The sequence below is a fragment of the Labrus bergylta genome, chromosome 19 (genome assembly GCF_963930695.1).
Source record: "Labrus bergylta chromosome 19, fLabBer1.1, whole genome shotgun sequence".
NCBI lineage: Eukaryota > Metazoa > Chordata > Actinopteri > Labriformes > Labridae > Labrus > Labrus bergylta.
The window spans coordinates 5,778,558-5,784,557 of record NC_089213.1 but is presented as its reverse complement, the minus strand read 5'-3'; positions in this window follow the sequence as shown (position 1 = coordinate 5,784,557).

The following is a 6,000-nucleotide window of genomic DNA, read 5'->3' as shown; positions in this document are numbered from 1 at the left end:
TGAATAACGAGAAGTTATTTCAACCTAAAATGTTGAGTAAAAGGTCTTCCCAGGCGTACTTAAGTACAGCAGCTGAGGACTTAATAACACTGTTTGTGTTGTGATGTTATGACAGGAACAGACTGATTCAGTTCAGGATTACAAAGAAAGTCTTTCAATCCAGTCTCCTCAGATTCTCCGTATCTCTTTGAACCCTCAGATCAGGATTTCCCCTCCTGACTGTCATGATGGATGTATCTGGTGTGACCCGGCCTCCTGATTCCTCCTCAGTCTTCACGTCTCTGCATGAGAACACATGGCTACACGCCTAAAATGTAAATACAGCAGCCAGCGCGACACCACATCTGCCTCTGACGTTCGACTGTCTCTCTGAGGTTCTTGAAATCCAGACACCTCCAGACACAACGTCCCCTGGTAACCGCGGTGATGCACACATTCCCTCTGTAGCTATAGAAACAAAACTGTGCGCTCCGGGTGTGTGGTAGGTGGCCGGCTGCTCGCGGTTGGCTGGATGGCTGGTTGGGTTGGCGCGTTGTCGGGCTGGCTATTCACCACAGCTCTGGTGTGATGTCTGTTGCCATCACGCTCTCGACTCCAGCCAAAAAAAGGGAGCGGGACTCTCCCATACTGCTGCGTCTATAGGCTGCTCCCCGCCAGGCCGACCCCGCCAGCCCGGGCCAAACCTACACAAACACAGTGCCAGCCAATCTCAACCCCACTCACACAAACTCAGTCTCAATCCAAAGCCATCCAAGCGTATCCGTGTGCAGCCAAGCCCACCACACTCCACCCTGCCTCGACCCAACTTCTGATATTTAATACTCAAGACATCATCAAGCCAACACTCTCCTCCTCTGTACCTTATATCTGCACACAGCGAGAATAAAACCTGCTAATTTAAGATGTCAGGATCACCCTGTGGATGAGGGAACGTCTTGAAGATAAAAGGTCAACATCTTGATGGAACTGACGACCAATTTGTCTGTCAAACAAACACATTGAAGTGGTTTTGCAAGAGTCCAAAACCATGAGCCACTGTGTCTTAGTTACTCTGGATTTAAGGCTCAGCTCAGAGCCAAAACCTCGGAAACATACCAAAATAGAAGAAGTGTAAAGTCAATAATTTAAATGGAAATAACTAGGAATCAATTGAGAGGTTTCAGTCTTTGAATGAGGGGAAAACTAAGCAGCCAAACCTTCACTGTGATGCAATTATTTCTGTTTTTATTTCAGGGTTTTTTTAATTTAGTCAGAGCACTTTCTCAGACTTTCTCAGTCAGAGTCGCCTTTATCTGTCTGCTCAGTATCTTAAATGTATCTTTGAGACACACAGGTACAGGCGAGTGCCGACATATAACAGAGTCTGAACAAGACAGTACAGACTATACATGTCAGCCTCAATATATACTTTACATTCAAACAATAAAGGCGCAGGAGGTGAGGGGAAAGATGGCCCGTCGAATCTGTGATCCGTTTCCTTGTCAGCAACGCGTGCAGAAAAAAAGGAAACAAGACCCTGATGATGAAGAACAGAATCAGGAAAAAAGAAAGGAAGTGACGAGAGAGAAAGTAAGAAGATAGAACTGAAGGATGAGGGTGGGCAACTGGCGGCCCTGGGACCATATACGGCCCCCCCTCCGCAGTAATACTCTTCCTCGGTAAATTGCAAATGTGAGGAACACATGACTAAATCTGCTGTGTGGATTTCAAACTTAGTTGCCAGTAAGACATCATGCAAATGCATTAAAGTGTTGAGAATCAAACTAATGTGTCCCGCTCTGTAATCAAAGTTGCTCTTCTCTGCTGTAGGAGAAGATAAACATGCTGAAAAACAACAAACGTTCCTTAAAAGAAAACCTGGAATAGAGATGAGAAAACACACACACATAAAAACAGAGAAACACACTCCAGCTCCTGCAGATTTCCATCCAAGCCACAGACATTTAGTCCAACGCTGAACCAAATCTGAGCACCTGGTCAGTCTTTTCATTGGCGTGTGTAGGAGCTCTCCACGTTTACATACTTCTCTGTGTCTCTGCTGTCAACAAACAGGAAAACGTCATGAATGAACCTCTGTGAGATTCAGGGAGGTCAAAGCGCCTGTTTCTCTATCGCTGCTGAGTCACATTTGACTTCTAAATCAGTTAAGTGAGAGTAAATCACCATTTGAATGTTGATGGAGAATCCTGCACAGAGACGCTCAAGGACTCATTTCCAACCAGGATTTTTTAAGGCCGTCATTTTCTCACAATTTACCGTGCTAATGCTTAAAGGAAGAATATGCGATTTTTCACACTTAAATGTAGCATAAATCAAATATATCCTCTGAGTCATGACTGTCCACAACATCTGCTGGATGAAAAAGTTGTATATTCTTCCTTTAATCCCGGTACAGGACAGCTTTGCATAGTGTGAGTGCGCCCTTAGTCTTGTTTAAAGTCTCTTTGTAGTCTTTTCTGTCTCTTTCTAGTCGTTAATAGTCTGTTTATATTATTTTTATTATTTTTTATTATGTCTCTGTTGTAGTTCCTATAGTTTTTATATTATTGTGTCTTCATTGTCATTCTATCTTTTTATCTCATGTCTCGTAATGCTGTTTTTTTCTCTACTTTTTTTTTGTGTCTCTATGAAGATGTAGTTGTCGACTATTTGTACCTCTTCACAACCCCGAGTGTCTCTTTGTGGTCGTTTGCATCGTTTGGCCGTTGTTTTGGGTCTCTTCGTGGTCGTTTGCACTTCCTTATGTTGTTTTTGCATGTGTCTTGTTTTGTTTCAGTGACTCTCCAACAACACATGAACTTGAAGCTGAGCCTCTGATCTGAGAGCCTCCTCCTGCCTCCTTGGACCCTCTAACAACCCGTCCACGGTGTTGACAGTCTAGTTACCTAACGAGCGTTATTTATAAACTCGACATGCCTGATGTAACCACCTGATTGAACTCAGCAGGCCTCAGCATGTTTCCCCGAGGCGTTGAAAGTACCGCTGGAGAATGTAGAAGATCGATGTAAAAAAAAAACAAAAAAAAAAACTGAACTTAAATCCAGCATGTGGACGGAGCACGGTGGATGATATTTAGGTGATAGTCTTCTTGTGACATGCAGGCGGTGTGGCTCTATATTGACAGAGTTGACGGAGCAGTCTGAGTATTCAGGGAGGAAGCGGTGCACAGTGCCAATAGGAATAGGAAGAGGGAGTTCCTCCAGAGATAGACAGAGGAGGCTGTTAACACATACACACTGAGCTCTATATAGACTGACACCGTTCCACACATACCTCGCTCGCACTCTGAACGACTGCCGGCTGCTCCGCTCTCTAATCCCCACCTCTGCTTTCCCTCTCTCTCCCCCCTTCTCTCTGCCCTGCCAGCTCACACTTCTCTCCTTCACTCGCCGATTCCTCTCGTCTGTGTACTCCGCCGCTCTCGTGTTTCCCTTACTCATGTTCTTCGTCTCTCCATTACAGACTTGGCACGAGGCCTCAAATAGGTCAAATATAACTCTCACATTCCTTCTTGCAGTCCCTCTTCCTCCTCAAGGCCTGAATGTGGCCTCTATCTCTCTGTGGGCCTCTACTTTAAAAGGTTTTATTGAACGTCGTGTCTCCGCAGAAGAGTCGACCTGCACCTAATTAAATGCTCACTTTTTTCCCACAGTCGATCCACACAGCGGAGTGAGTGTTGGAGGATCTCCCCGTGCAATTCATTATGCAGAGTTTATAATCTGTGCTGCTTCATTAGTGAGTGAGAACAAAACATATTTGAGTGGAAATCACTCTACACGCCAGGAGGAGAGGGTGTGGGACTGATTCATGAGACAGAAGTCATTTTGAAGAATTCACTCCTCGTTTTAAGTGGCCTCTTCGACCTCAAACACATTACAGTCAGCATTTTATTGGATTTTCAGGATGCTTTTATAAAGCTCTCTGACCAAACTGAAACTCAAAGACTTTGGGGAAACGGCTACATCTCTCCTTTGTCCGTTTCAGGAGTGTAACCAAAAGTCTGCTCTGCCCCCGCCTGCTGTCTGCGATCAGAAATATAACTGACTGATTGAACCTGCACAGTTTGACGAGCTATATGGGATGAATCAGAGCTCACAGATGAGATGAGAAGGTCTAATATCCCTGCTAAATGAAGGACTTTTATACTGCTTCAGATTTTCAGTTTAGACTGCACATTTTTCCCTATGAACTTTTTTTTTGCAGATAACCTGGACAGTCATGTATTCATTTGTAATTCAACATCTTATTTTTAAAGAGCACGTCATCACTTTCTATTTGTCGACCCTGTTGCAGCACTCATCTCTATTTACAGCTTTCCTTTAATTTCTGACAGCGAGCGTCTTCAAAACTCTCCGTTTCGTGGTGTTAGAAGACCAATGCAGTCGCCGTGTTTTCAAACATACACAAAACTTCTCATCCTGGAAATGTCCAAAAAGGTTTTCCGGGTGAGCTGCATGTCAGACTTTTTCCTAGCCAGCTCTTTGTCCAATTTCTGTGTGTGTGAACGAAGCAGGAAATATTCAGGGAAAATGACTTCAGGTTGATAACGTTTATATCATGTGACTGGTGTGATCGTTGTGTGCGGAGTGAAGCCGCTTTACACTCTTTTCTTCTTGAAAGTGTGTTCTGTTGAAGAAAAGACGAGCTCCTGTCCTGAAGAAGAGGACATTAGGCTTACTGTATGTCGGAAAAAAACGTGTCCGTATGAATGTCAATACTTTGAGTCAGGTCAACAAAATGTAGCCAGCAGATAGTTTTGGTTTGCACAGATTTAGGTGGAACTCATCGATTAGTTTGCTGATTTGTTTCTTGAAGTCAGTCCAGTTCAAAGATTCTCAGTCAAAGACCTTGTTGTTGGTTCTCTTTATCGTCACAACATTTAAATGCACTTCAGTGCGCGTTATCACGCCAGATGATTTTATCTTGGGCTCAGACTGTACCCACTGGAGGTTTTTTTTTCCGTGAGTTAAATGTGTGTTTTCATTAGCTGAAGTGGTGTGACATCAGTACCCCTTAACTCTAATCTGTGTTTTATTTGTTCAGATTGTGAGATCTTCTACTTCCGACATGGATCAACTCAGGCTAAATGTATTTGATCATAAGAGATCATTCACTGCAGATTATTATTCTAATACATCTCTGACTGGATGCAGATCAAGCTTAAAGGAGGGGGTCCACCCCAAAAATTTAAATGAGGCTTAATGTCCCCCGTGACCTCCCGTAGCCTCATAACAAGCTGATGGAAGGAGCTCTGCCACCCTCCTTTCTTTCCTCTTTATATTTGTTGTCCTTTTCAACAACCCCTCTTTCTCCTCCCCTCTTAAGCCCCCCCCCCCCCCTCTCCTTTTCTCTTTCCTCCTCCCCCGTTTCTTCCATGGCCTTATCCTCCTCTCTTTTCCTCCATTTCTGTCCCCGCTCCCTGCCTCTGCTCGCCGGCGAGGGAGCGTGTTAATCCCATTACACATGTGTGAATACCAGCTGGAGGAGGGCAGGAGAGAGAGAGACAGAAAACAGAGAGAGGGGAGGGGGAGGCAGAGGGGGAGACGGGAACAGAGAGTGTTTGTGTCCCAGTGAGCTCGGACTGAGCCTGCTTCAAGAAACATCCCTTCATGTAATCAGTGAAGTTTAACAGGATGTAAAGTTAGAAGAGTTTTTTATTATGGATTTGACTTCATGCATGAGTTATGAAAAGGATCCTTTCTCCACGCAGGCCCTTAAGGAGGCTGTGTTCAATGTAAGGTAAGAACAGTGAGTGATCCCATTTCGCCCCTATAATGCCTCTGTGGGATCACTTTGTCCCTGTATGACGCCTCTGTGACATTCAAATTGAAGGTGAAACCTCACAGAGATGTAAATTTCACACCTTGAAACGGCAGTCTGAACCGGGCTAATATGAAAGTACAAAGACGTACTGACAGCGGCGCTTCATTTACGGCGCTCTCAGTGTGAAGTTAGAACTTGAACTTCTTCTCCGGGTCTTCACAATGAACGGAAATCATC